General features: G+C 40.8%; 1 protein-coding gene across 5 annotated transcripts in view; it reads left to right on the forward strand.

Annotated features, from left to right (window-relative positions):
* Positions 1-345: 345 nt before the first annotated feature.
* axin1 (axin 1) overlaps positions 346-14,625 on the forward strand; it is a 164,181-nt gene continuing 149,901 nt past the window's right edge. For 2 of the 5 annotated variants that reach the window (XM_073060271.1, XM_073060278.1), the window contains exon 1: positions 12,702-13,453. The gene's annotated coding sequence lies outside the window, so the exon portion shown is untranslated. Of the gene's footprint in view, positions 910-12,701; positions 13,454-14,625 lie in introns of those variants that run through there. The other 3 variants (XM_073060274.1, XM_073060273.1, XM_073060275.1) reach the window with 3 other exon arrangements.

The following is a 14,625-nucleotide window of genomic DNA, read 5'->3' on the forward strand; positions in this document are numbered from 1 at the left end:
CGTGAACAATTCAAAGAGGTTTGCGGAAGTAATAGGGCTCTAATAATGGCAAACTTGAAGTAGTCTGCTGATGGCCTCGAGCAAAAGGGGAGACTGGGGGCTCACTAATGACAGCAATAGGGAAGAGGGGAGGTTGGGACTGAGGAGCCCAAAGAGGTTGGCTTGCTTCCTGCTGGCCCCCGAGGACTCAACGCCAGGCAAAGTTCTGAAACTTATCGAGGCTTCTGGCCAATCGGCTCCTCCTGCTCCGTTGTTGCTACGTAGGTTGAACAGTGTAATGAGGTTTTCCTAAAATTTAGTGCATGACCTTCGCGATGTTTAAGTAGATCCCAACTTGCTTTCAGCGAGAAACTCATTCAAACCCTGGGCAGCCGCTGGGAAGATTAGACCGGCCGAGAACGGAGACGGGTCGCACGACTCCGGCGTTTCAGTCACCAAGGACCCTCTTAATGGGAAGGATTAATACCGAGACCCAAGCGTTTTATCATTGAACTGCTATCAAGGGAACTTAGATTTCAATTAGTACTAGAAGCATGAAGGGCAGTATTGAAAAATATTACGCTCCTGTTTTCCTTAGTAACTGATATAATCCTATTGAAAAGGGGATTTTCCCTTTTATCAGTTGACTTTGTTGGAAGGCTCAAATCCTGCGATGTAACTGTGCTCTGTAAAGGGCAATTTATTTACTGAGATCCACTCTCATTATCACGAATCTTATTCTGAGTGATACAGGATAAAGAGATCACATCCATCGCTGTAGAAATATACCGGCGTTGCAAAATAAAAAATCACTGAGGCGGTCGTCGTTGCTCAGATCATTTTCGGAAGTAATTTGTACCATAACAGCATCACGGAGTTGCCAAGCTACCCGGCTTCAACACGGAGCTCTGAACAGCTACTGTTGATAATGTAGGTACAACGCGTGTCTCGATAGCTTGTGATTGTCTTTTTCTCGGTGAAAATTGTTCCGGATAAAGCAATGCGGCGGCATGATCATTTATAACCTTCACTTGTATTACTGTTGGGAAAATGCTTCGCTTTATTTCAGGGAAACAGATGGTGCGTTTTCTGACGGGGTGTCTTCGAACTTTAGAGGGAAAATATTTCGCTATTTTCCGCACTTTTCAAGCCATGCATAATTCCATAGGCAGGAAAGCGTGCAAATGAGCTGTCCCAAAGTTGGTACCAATTTCTATTCCCCCCCCCCTCCCCAAGGTGTGGAACAGCATTTTGAAGTGATACATGGCAATTAATTCCCCCCTCCTTCCCCTGTGGGGAAGAGTATGCAGCGCATTTCGGAGGCACTTTGTACAGAATCTCGCAAGGTAACAAAAACCGCGTTCGCAAATCTGTTCCGCTGCCTCGGTGCAGAAGCATTTCAATTTTTGAAGAAAATGATTCAGTAACACGTTTTCTACAAAGGGCTGTGCGCGTTCCCCTCGTTTGGCTCTGACCTTCCTCAAATCGATTGACTCCTCTTTTCTTACAAGGAAGTGGCCATCAGCTCTGCCACACCAGCCAAACGTTGAAGATTTTCTGAGGCAATTTTCAATGTTGTAATGAAGCGTGAAGCAGAAAACCTCCAACGCAGCACGCACCAGTTTATCGCCTAGCCCCAAAAAAAAAGCGAAGCGACATGTAGAGCAATGTTGTCCATCCTCTCTAACCCCTGCGAGATATAATATACATTTAGACTCTCCGATTTATGGAAAAAGTGAGAGAATGATAAGGGGGGAAATTGGAGCGCTCTGGGAAAGAATAGCGGAACGGGGCCAAGAGCCCATTCAAAGAGCGGGCACAAGCCTGAGAGGTTCGCTGCCCTCTTTTTGTGTTCCATCAGTCCGTGACTACAAAACCTTTGGATTGCATGCAACACGCATCCAAAACAATGCCCATGTAATTACAGGCTGAAATGTAATTGAGGATACTCAGATGGCAACATAAACCTTTTAGGAATAAATCCCCGTGGTTCTTGCCAGCATTCCCTTCAAACTGTTCTTTCTAATAGCTGTCAGACATTTTTTTTTTGTTTTGTCAGTACTTTTTGGTTTTATTGTTTGTGGATGTGGTTCCGTCTGGAAACCGTGGACATGTTTCCTGTCAGCAGTTAACAGGTTTTCTCAACAAAAGCGTAGAGCGTGTATGGCCCTTGTGTTGTAACATTGAAGCGACTCTACCATCGTCAGTAACAATATTTTTTTTTTAAAAAAGTGGGTTGACAGATCCTGAGCTTTGTATTCCCCTGAAGGTTTCTAAGATGCTGTTGATTTGGTTCTCCGTGGGTTTCTGCTGTAAACTGACAGCTGAGAGTGGAGTGGTGTGATTTTCAAGGAAGCGTTTCTGCCAATAACACAAGGGAATAAGCTGCAGAAAAAGTATATAATTTGAAGAAAATAACGATAATTTAACTTCTAGTCTAAATTGGACTTGTAATCTTCTGTTAGAAAAGTACAGTCAGTTATTGAGCTTTGAATGACATATTTAATGGGGGAGAAATAGAATAAGCTTCAAATCCTGCAAACCGAACATTGTATCTTCAAACCAACTTTGATGTGACCATAAAATATTAATGGTATTAAACAGTATCTGTTATGGGATAGAGAATACCTTTTAATAACCTCGCAACACTAAAGCTTTTCATATTTAGAACTTTTGAAGGCAGGTTTCCTTCATGTGATAGCTTGAGGTATTTATGCAAATGGTTCAGATCATCAGACATTTTAAATGAAAGACTTGAGATAAGTATTATCTCTAATTTATCAAAATAATATAAAATTTTTAAGGCGCGTATGTAATCGTGCGCTAATGAACCTCATTTTAATAAGGAATTATGTAGTATTGTCCAACTGCAAAAACAGGCGGTCTCCAACAATCAACAAATTCTACGTTTTAGTGTAAAGGTTAAGATGTTTGTGGATTTTATTTATTTTCCCCGGAGCTATCTCTTTGACTTTCCTTTATTATTTTAGTGAATTGGTTGTCTGTATGTTAACTCTGGAATTGATTGGGATCAGATGCTAAATACTTGACTGTGGCCTCCGCTTTCGAAGATAATCTCAGCACTTCGCTGACATAAATTAAAGACGTGATGTCCCATTCCGGACTACATAAATGAATACCAAGAGTGAAACGGCGGAAAAGTATGTACTTTACTGCCCGAGATTCTGCGGCAGGCAGTTTCCGTCAGGAGACATCTTTATGACATCATTCTCTGTAGCGGCTGGGTACACTAAGGCCAGCTTCACGTGAATGGGGTGATGCTGCTTTGAGTTGACAAATATGAAGCTTTGCCCATTTATGTGATTTACATTATTTTATGAATGGCTTTGGTCATTTTTAATTGATGGCATACCTGGCAGTCAATGCAAAAGTGGAGGCAATTCTTTTTAACAATAAATGCAATTTTGGACAATCACATGAATCTAATCTTTTAGAAGATCCAATGTGAAGACTGGTAAAAATGTCACATTTCCGTAAAAACAGCAACTAACCCACTTTGATAATTTTTTGATGAAATTAAGAAAATGTTTTTGAATGCTGTACACTTACTAATCTGTAAGCATAGTACAATCGCTGCATGGGTATGGAGTTTAGGGCAATAATGCAATTCAGAGGCATTGTTGGGTGGATCAGTACTACTTTATTTCCTGTTTATTTTTATTTCAAATTACTTTGAAACAGCTTCAACAGCTTCATCTTTAAGCACTGAAATAAGTAGGATTAGAAGTATTCTTAACATTTTAATACTTAATCCTTTTACGTAGAAATGTTAAGATGGTAACCAGTCAGTGTGGAGAGATGTGAGACATGGTTTGGGTGAAATAATGTGCTATTTAAAACACTTCCCGTGCCTTAATCAGGATAGTGTGCAGATGGAGTGATGCTAAAATTGTGATATTTCTACTAATGAAATGAGGCTATAATCTTAATGTGTAAATTAAACCTAATTTAAATTTGTGAAACATCTGAACTACAGGGGAATCAGAAATAGAATACTGGGTACAGGGTGTCATGGTACTGTAGTGGTTAAGAAACACTGTTACAGGGCCAACAATCACGGTTCAATCCCTGGTGCTGTCTGTAAGGAGTTTGTACACTCTCTCCATGACTGCATGGGTTTCCTCCAGATGCTCCGGTTTCCTCCCACATTCCAAAGACATATGGGTTTGTAGAATAATTGGTTATGTGGGTGTAATTGCCTGGCGTGGGCTTGTTGGGCTGGAAGGGCCTGTTACCGTGTTGTATCTCAAAATAAACTTAAAATCATATAGAAATAGCACAACATGTACTTGCAATCAAAAGGCAAATTACCTTGGAATTTTAAACTCTACCTCATTATAGGATTGTAATTTTACATACACAAGTAGGATATCCTCAATTTCTACTGGTTATGGGGTGTACTATCAGTGAAATTAGCATTGCAGCTCTCTAGGTTACTGAACTCCCAACAAAACCTTGAAGTAACAACTAGACATTACAATGATACTTGGTCTCAGGACCAGCAATGATGGCAATTGTAGAAACCCCTATACTGTCATTCTGGAATTATTATGTCATCAGTATTTATGGCCTGCAACTTCTGTTGAATCTTCTGTAACTTTGTAAAAGGAATTTCTTTTTTTTTTCCTGTCACTGGCAGTAGGTTAGAAAAATTAAGAGGTTTGATTTCAGTCCCTAGCAGATTCCATATGATTCTTTGGGGATATCAGAAGTTGTTGGTTCATGAATCATGTTCAGGCTCCTAGATGGATTAGCTGACAGGATGGTTACAATAAGACTGGTAGAATAAAATAAGAAAATTCAGAAATTGCCACATTATATATAGCATTTGTGAGTAAAGGAGTAACCTTGTTTTTTTTTAAACAAGAAACAATCATTTTTAAATTACAAAATTTAGTTTAGACAGCATTTTAAAATGAAATTTTGGATATAATGCAGTTTACATGAAGGCAGCCAGCTCTTCAAAAAAATTCAATATATTTGGAGTTGTTTCCTAGTTCTCTAAAATGTTTGCCAACAATATTTATAAGGTTATATTAGAGGAAATATATTTTTTGTGATATAACACCATTTGGTTACTGCTTTTTATAAATCAGTTATTGTCATCAAGCTGTTTAGAGATCTTCATTTCCAGTAGGAAAATGATTTTGTTTTCTTGGCTTGATGAGTTTTGTATATTTTCATCTTAAATATTGTGGTACTTTGGCAACATTTAGTCTAAAATAGGAACAACAGAAGGAAACTATTAAACATTCTACTGTTTACATCAGGTTAGGATAGAGAAGAATCCACATAAAAACAATTTAATGAAAGTGACAGAGGCAGAACAAAAATTTAAACCTAAAGAATATTGAAGGCTTAGATAGAGTAGATGTAGGGAGGTTGCTTCCTATGGTGGGGGGCGGGGGGGAGTCTGGACCAGAGGACACACCCTTGGAATAGAAGGTTATGCCTTTAGAACAGAAACTAGGAGTAATTTCTTTAGCCAGAGGGTGGTGAATCTGTTGAATTCATTACTGCAGATGGCTGTAGAAGCTAAGTCATTGGCTATATTTAAAGTGGCGTTTGATAGGTTCTTAATTAGTAAGAGTGTCAAAAGTTATGGCAAGAACGCAGAAGAATGGGGTTGAAATCGATAATAAATCAGCCATGATGGAATGCAGAGCAGACTTGCTGGGCCAAGTGGCTAATTCTGTTTCTATGCTCCTGTGTCTTATGGTTTGATGCTCTTGTTGTCATTGTGCAATTTAATTTGGGGCAATTTGTAAGAGTTTTTTTGTGCTGGGCAAGGGAGTTTGATGTTTTTTTTTAATAACCTCCGTAGTTTTCTATGTTTCATGGCTATCTAGAGAAGATGAATCTCAGAGTTGAACACTGCATACATTCTTTGATAATAAATGAACCTTCGAACCTTTAAAAAGAGATGAAAAAGAATTCTGTTGATGATATTGAAAAGAAAATAATTAATGTGTTAAGATGAAACAAATTCTCAGTAGCAAAAAGGTACATTAATGAATGGACTGGTTGTGATCTTCTAAAATTCCATGGAATCTAGAAAGGTTCTCATAGTTTGACAGGAAGCAAATAAAACCACAATATCTAAAACAAAAGGAAGGAGAGAGATAAAACAGAATTACAGACCAGTTAGCCTAACATCAATAGCAAGGAAAAGGAAGTGGTGACATGGTATTTAGAATATAACAGGAATGGGCAGAGTCAACATGGATTTGTGAAAGTGAGATCAGGATTGACAAACCTACTGCGAGTCTTTTTTGAGGTTGCAACCTTGGAAAAGATAAGAGGAAATCAATAGATTCAGAAGGCCTTCAATAAGCTGCCAGACAAGATCTGATTAAACACGTGCCTTGAGTAGTATACTTTCAACAACTGAGGAATGGTTAAAAGAGTAAAAGTAGAGAGTAGACATAAACAATTCATTTTTGGGTAACTAAATGAGTGCTACATTGGGTGGGATTGGTACTGGGTCCCGAGTTACTGACAATCTTTATCATGATTTGCATCAAGCCCAAGTGTCTGTTTATTGATGATACAAGACTAGGCCAACAGGATGCAGAGCTTTAAAGGAAAACGGACAGTTTAAGTGGATGGCTAAGGACATGGCCAAAAGAATACAGGCATCTTGTGGGAAAATGTTAAGTAGAAAAAATAGCTGAGTATTTGCTAGGTGAAAAATCTTGGAACCAGAGTGACTCAAAGTGTCCTTGTATTTAAATGATTGCAAGTTAAAATGCCGATACAGCAAGTGGTTTGGAAGGCAGATGGTACGAAGGCTTTCAGTTTCAAAAGTATTTATATTCAAGAGAATAGGCCTTTAGTGTGGTGGCTATTATCTGAACAGTGTACATGTTTGGCCTCTCTACCTAAGAAAGGATATACTTGTGGTAGAGAAAGTCTAACAAAAGTTCACCAGATTGATGCACAGAGAGAGTCAAACTGGATATATATTCATTAGAGTTTAGAATAATGAGATATGACCTCATTAACACAGAAAATTGCTACTGAGCTTGTCTGGATGGATGGAGGGATGATATTTCTCGGAGTTGAGGAGTCTAGAGACAGAGGTCAGGGTCAGGGTCTCAAAATAAGGGAATCAATTGGAATTGAATGAGAAAACATTACTTCAGGCTGGGAGCTGTGAATAAATGGAACTCTCTGCCCATGAATGTTGTGGAGCCCAGTTATTGACCATATTCAAGTCAAATAGTGATAGAGTTTTGGATATTAAGGGATACATGCAGGTTATGCTGAGGTAAAATATCAGTCACAATCAAAATGGAACTGAAATGAATGTAGGATGATATAAAAATTGCTTTTTGAGAAATTTCTCAGTTTGGTTCCAGTTGTCTGTTAATCTCAGGTTAGAAATGGTAAGTACAACTTCTAATTCAGTTAAAGGCAGAAGGAGATGAGGAGAAAGATGCAAAACTGTTTGGAAAAGTCATTGATCAGACATCATATATCAAAGTATTCAATAGTTCTAAGTCAAAAGGGTAGGATGTTATGATTTAATATACAGCAATGTCTAGAGCTAAAGATACTTACCTTTTACAGGTAGAGGTCAGTACAGGAAGGGGAGGAAGAAGACAGAAAATATGGTGGGGGGAGGGGAAAGAGCACCAGCTGGCAGATGATAAGTTATCACAGAGGGATGACCAGTGAGAGAGGGTCTCACTGAACTCAAATCAAAGAGAAGAGTTAAACTTCTTTGGGTTAGGCATACCTTCAGATGTGTGCACAACTTCTAGCAGAAAAGAAAGATATTTCTACAACAAGTAGTGAGAACTATAACCATTTTCTTTATGATAGCCAACTATTATTTGATAGTTAAACATAGATTTTTCTATCTCTACCTACAAATTAATTAATGCCCTAAATTTATTATTTTATTAACTTTAACCTCTCTAATTTAGGCTAAAATTATTTTTATGATTTATATATTCCATTATGTGTACAGAAAATGATCATTAGATTTACAATGGCAGATTATGGAATCTGGTCATGATTGTGAAATACTTCCATAAAACGGTAGCATAGCAGTTAGCACAATGCTACTACAGCTTGGGGCATCAGAGTTCGGAGTTTAATCTCAGCGTCTTTTGTAAGGAATCTGTACATGCTCCTCATGGAATGTATGGGTTTACCTCCGGGTGCTTCAGGTTTTGTCCCGCAGTCCAAAGATGTACTGGTTAGTAGGTTTAACTGGTCATTGTAAAATTGTTCCATGAGTAGGTTAGGGTTAAAGCAGCAATTGTTGGAGGTTGCTGGCTGGGGAGGCTCAAAGGCCTATTCCACACTGTATCTCTAAATTACGACAGGGTGGAGATATGTCTCAACTAAAGGAGGTGTAAGGCACTCCTTTCCTCCTGCTTAGTCCCCCAATCAGGGTCACGTGAAGCCATGGTAGCGGGTGGTGGATGGTCATATGAGCAACTGGTGCATACCACAAGTACTGGTTATGTGGCCACTGATGCCAGGCAGACAATTTCTGAAGAGTATTGATAATGGCTGGGATCACCCGTCTTGTAAAGACACTGCCCAGAAGAAGGCAATAGCAAACCACTTCTGTAGAAAACTTTGCCAAGAACAATCATGGTCATGGAAAGAACATGATCACCCCTGTCATACGACAAGGCACATAATGAACGAATGATCTCTGAATAAAATAATATAGTAATGGCATTCATTAGCCAAAGATCCTCCAAAATATTATGAGATCTAATTTTAAATACTTAAAGGGATTAGGACAGCATCCACACCAATAAATGTTGACTGTGATTATTGTTCGTTTCTTGCCAAGTCCACATGAAGGCTTGAGCTCAAAAATCTAACCTGGCACTAGTGGAGAAGTGCACTAGCTTTTAGCTGAGATGTTAAACTTGGGCCACATCCATTCTCTTGGGAAGAGATAAAAGATCCATTGGGAAATTAAAATCAAAATGTTGGCCAATCTATTTTTTTAATCAACATCACTTAAAAAATTGGTCAATATCACACTGTTGCTTACAGGAATTTTCTGCATACAAGTTCGCAGTTTGTTCCAAAATAGTGCAGTAATAACAGGAGCTTTCCTCTCCATCTAAAAAGTCGCAGAATTTGGCCTTTTTCCACCACAGAATGAGGAGCTGAAATTGTGAATTTTTTTTTCCTTTCCTACTTCACCTTCCACGAAACAGTAGAAAAAATTACACATTAATTCCCTTTTCCCTTCCCTGAATGAACAAGAGTTCACTTTCTCCCACCAAATATTGTGAGAAATTTGGAACTCTTTCTTCTCCCCACACACTCTCTCTACTGCAACACCCTTTTGGGTGGCACGGTAGTGCAGTGGTTAGCGTAACACTATTACTGCTCGAGAGACCTGGGTTCAACTCTGTCGCTGTCTGTAAAGAGTTTTTACATGTGACCACATGGCTTTCTTCCAATTGCTCGGTTTCTCCCACACTCTAAAGACACACACACTCATTGGTCACACGGGTGTAATTGGGTGGTGTCAGGGCCTGTTACTGCGCTGTATGTCTAAATAAATAAAGAGGTTCAATAATTGCAGCTCTTCCTCTAGGACAATGATGAGAATATGTTTGGAGTACAGTATTTACTTATTTAAGAATGTAGTGTAAATGCACTAACCATTTGGAGAAGGTTTGATGGAGTAATACCTGAAATCGGTCAAAAAGGTTGGATAGGGTGGGTTTCTCTCTGTTGGGGTTTAGTAAAGTGAGAGGTGACTTGATTTAAACATATAAGATCCTGATGGCTCTTGACAGGATGGATGTGGAGAGGATGATTCCTACTAAGTGTCGATTTCAAACAAGCAGTAACTGCTTAAAATTGAAAGTCTCCATTCAAGGCAGAAGGAGAGAAAACCCTGTGCTAATATGACAAATAAAAGACAAGGCCTATTCTGAAAGAGGAGAGGACAAATTAACCTCAGTTTGTAGATTTCAACATTAAGTCTAGAAGGCTATGACATGTTCAGATGGAAAATAATGTCCCTCAAACTGCTTAGATTTCGTTATGTAATAAGCCATAGGCATAGGTCAGAGTGGGACTGAGAAGGAGAATTAAAGTGCCAGGCAGCACTGGCGGACTGAAAGCAGTCGCTCAGTTCTGCAAAGCTGAGACCACAAACAAATGGCCCAAAGCATTGTTGAGGATCACTACCACCCATCGCACAATCTTTTTTGACCCGTTTTCGTCAGGAAGGATGTACAGGAGCATCAGGGCTAGGACTGCCAGACTGGTTAACAGCTTCTATCCCCAGGCTGTGAGACTGATGAATACCCTGCCACCACCAAGGCCTTGTCACTAGGACAGTGAGCTGTTTGTTTACTATACTGTTTGCCTGTGCTGCACACTTCATGTGCATTTTGAATTATATTTTAATTTTTTTGTGGTAATATTTGTTTTAAGTGTTGCGTGTGATATATGTATTGTGGGTGCACCATGGTCCATAATAACATTGTTTTGTTTGGTTGTGAATATGTACAGTTAGACTTATAAATAAACTTTAACTTGAACCCTCTGAGCACAGAATGCAATGCAATAGATTAGAAGTGTGAGTATTTGTCACTTCATTCTGAAGGACTGCTTGGATCTGCAGATGTTGGAAAAGGCAGAGATGAAAGGGCATGTGTTGTATCTCCTGTGGGTGCATCGGAAAGTGGTGAAAGTAGAGGAGTGTTTAGTGAAGATGGAAGAAAGCAGATTTGAAAGGACAAATTCCCTTGGAAATGCTGCAAGGGGTGTGGAAGATGTGTTGGGGAACCTGGGAAGAAACTGCAAAAGATGCTTCCTTCAATGCAGAGTGATGAGCAGGAGAAGTTTGTCATTCCTCTTTCCACGAAGAGAAGTGGTGAGACCAGAAAGGAGGGAAATAAATAAGACAGGGTCAATGGTTCAGTTCACTGTGTTGGAAGGAAAACCATGATTCACGAAGAAGGAAGACAACTCACAGTATACGTGTGTGGAAAATCCTATCACTAGAGAAAATATGACGGAGATGAAGGAACTATGAGAAAAGGATAGAATCCATGTAGGTGTCTAGGTGGCATGAGTGATTGTCGTGATAGCTGTGGGGTGGGGGGGGGGGGGGGTTGATTCCGCAGATTTGCAGTGGATCTTAGTTACTAACCTAAACCCCGAGACTGGGACACAGATCTAGAAAGAGAAGGGAAACTGCAGAAACAACCTCTGTGAAGGTTAGAGCAGGGTGGAACTTGATAGCAAAGGTAATGAAATTATTAGTTCTATGTGAGAGAAGTAGCATTAGTTGACAATTATATCGAAAAAGTAGTTGAGACAGGATGCCTAAGAGCTCAACCAAAAGCTATTCTGTGTATTTCACAAAGGTACAGGGATTATTTGGGCCTACGTGAATTTTCATTGTGATATTGTGAAAGTGGGAGCAGTCAAAGGATTCAAATTCAGCCAGGCAAACAGCAGCTTTATTTCAACCTGTCAATGTTCAGGCCATGCCACTCAGGATTTTGTGCTAATATTATTTTGTGACTCTATATGCTGTGTGTGACTATATGTACTGTATATTGGACCTTGGCCCCAGAGGAACAATGTTTAATTTTGGTTGAATGACAATGAACTTGAACCACAAAGTTGCTACAAAGCTGGAAGCTTTGGCGGGAAGATCTCCCAAGAGGTGTGAAAATCCGTCCTGAAGAAGAGTCTTGGCCCAAAACGTTGACTGTTTATTCATTTCCATAGATGCTATCTGACTTGCCATGTTCCTCTAGCAATTTGTGTGTGTTGCTTAGAAAACTGGGGAGCCAAGTTGGTTTCTTAATTAGCAAAAATTAATGCCAAAAAGGGGAATAAAACTTTATATTGTGAGAAAGAAATTCCATTTTGTTAATGCACCAGTGGATGGGCCTGGGTTGCATTCAGCAGGTACCTATATTAGATTTACTCCTTGCTGTATAGGAGATTGAGAGGTGAAGTCATGGGGATATACATGATCTTACGGGGCGAGTTTCCCCCCCCCCCCCCAGGGTTGAGAAGTCGAAAAATAAGTACATAGCTTAAACGTTAGAGGTGAAAGGTTTGATAAGAAACTGAGGTGCAACTTTTTCTGTACACACCAGCTGGTGGATACATGGAACCAGCTGCCAGAGGAAGTTGCTAAGGCAAGTACGTTAGATACATTTAAGAAGTATGCAGACAAGAGTTTAGAGGGACATTGGCTAAATACTCGGGAATGAAATTAGTTTTAATATACATCTCAGTCACGATGAACAGGTGTAGGCCAAAGGACCTTTATCCATGCTCTATAATCGTTCGTGCAGGCATGACCTACAAAGTCAAACATACAACCGGTTAGGAAAATATGTATGTTGTTGGGAGGGAAGGAGGAAGGGAGCCAGACTGTTGTTCATCCAATATAGTTACTACCTACGCTCCATGAACAACCAAGCCAATTCTTCAGAAGACGCCGTTATGGAACTGCGCCTGCGCCTAATTCGCAATGCTCCCTGGGACCTTTAGCCCCCCCTCCTCTTTCCTCCTGCCTCCGCCCCCTCCCCGTGTCGTAAAAAATAGTCATTAAACTACATTTCCCTACATGCCTTTCGGACGCCGCTCGACCCCAATGAGCCAATCAGCAACCTGGGAACCGCAGGGCGTCGATGAGGTAATGGGTCGCCGAGCGCTTTCAGTAAGAGAATGCTTTGATGAGGTCCGACCTGATGAACAGATGGATTTTTTTCTAATTCGGGGGAGGGAGAGCGAATAGAGGGGGAAACTTCTCTTTCGCTTCTTCCCTTTTGTGGTGGCTGAAATATACGTGCCTGTTCTGTCTCTCCCCCCCCCCCCCCCACACACACACACACTGGAGAATGGAAAAGAAGAGAGAGGAGGAAAAGGGTGGAGGAAGGAAAGTAGTGAGTAAGGTGTGTGGTGAGCTGTCAGGACCTGGTGCTGCTGGCGGCGGCGGCGGCGCGCTTTGATGTCGGCTCGCGGTGCAGGGGCTTCGAGTTAAATCGTTGTAGGCGGTTAGTCGCGAGCGGGTGGGCGGCAGGCGCCGGGAACGGGAGGCAGAGGCGTCGACATTTCTCCTCAGCTCCAGGAGAAGAAAAAGACACATCAAACCCTCCCCCCTTCAAAAAAAACCCCTCTCTCCTTCAAGATTTAACGCCGTTCCCCGGAGGGTGTTTTTTTTTTAAAAAAAATCTGGTTCGGTCTTTGTCTAAATTTTATTTAATCGTGGAGGGGGAGGGGTTCTTAAAAATATTTTTAAAAATATCCGTACACACGTTAAAGTAAATCATGGAAGAGCCGGGGCGGAGGCGGCCGTCGCCGCCGTTTCTACCCGGCCGCCGCGGCGGATCGTCGTCCTGGAAGAAACTTTGCAACAGATTCGGCTGGGGCGAGGAGTTGTTGCCTGCCGCGGTGCATGTGTAGGATTTGGGGTAAGAGTGAACAGGTAAATCTGACCCTTTCTGTGTGTTGTGCGTGTTTGTGTTGGGAGGGGGGTGGTGAGAGGGGCTGTGAAAGTGGCTTGGCCACCCTGCGGCAAGCTATTTTCTTTAGTGGCGCGGGGGGGGGGGGGAGATGAGGTTAAAGCAACTGAAAAAAGTAGTTGCACTGCTGCAAATTCTGAGCCTTGCATGTTTCTCAGAAGGGGAAAAAATCTGGGACTTGCACTTTTTCTCAGAAGTACAACGTGTGACTTGCACTTGGCTCAAAAAAAAAGGGGGGGGGGGAGAGAGAGAGAACCGGGTCTTGCAACTTTCTTGATCGGCTTGCACTTATCGGTTTTGTTAATGGCACGTTTCCCCCCTCCCTCTCTCTGAAGAGCAACCGCACTCCATTCTCGCGTTGTGTGGCAACTCTTTCTATTTTATCGCAGCGAAAAAGAGGGAAGCTAGCAGTTCCTCCATAAAGGAAAACATTGCTCCTTTAGAAAGGGGAGCTGCAGAGGATCCAGTCAGTTAATGGCTGGAAACTTTGCCCAACTTCACAGTTGTTGGTCCAAATAGTAGTGACATCTGTTCGCGTTCCTGAGCTGCGTTAGCTGTTACATTGCATACAAAAACATTAGCTGAACACAAAAGTGTGGTGCCTCAGCGTTTGTCCATTCCTCTTAATGTTACTCTGGTCAACTAAACATAAGAGCACTGACCTGCATCTTTTTAGCTTTTCCGGAGCAATTTTTGGCAGGTGTGCTCCATCCTATCTTTTTGCACTGATCACATTCAGTCTGTCAACACACTGCCTAGATTCAAATATCTTTATTATAGGCAACTCGCCAATTAATTCATTTTTAAATCAGCATTTTGTGTATTTGTTTAAAGTTTGAGACGATTTCAGGACTTTCCCGCTCCCCGTAACGTGGATCATATTTGGAGAGTTGAACGATATTTCAGGAACTTGCTGCACAGTTTGAAAAAGGCAGTCCGTTTGTAATCAAGTAGTTTAATTAACTAGAGTAATTCCGAATTGAATCTTTGCGAGCAATGTGTAACTGCGGTTTATTTATAAAGGTGTATGCATTAGTGGGAAGTTTGACCTTGGCTAACCTTTGAACTTTTAATATAAATTACTCCTTTGCCTATCAAAGGTCGATCTAAAATCAGCTAAAATTTTTAAAAAACA

Source organism: Hemitrygon akajei, chromosome 11 (genome assembly GCF_048418815.1).
Source record: "Hemitrygon akajei chromosome 11, sHemAka1.3, whole genome shotgun sequence".
Taxonomy (NCBI): Eukaryota; Metazoa; Chordata; class Chondrichthyes; order Myliobatiformes; family Dasyatidae; genus Hemitrygon; species Hemitrygon akajei.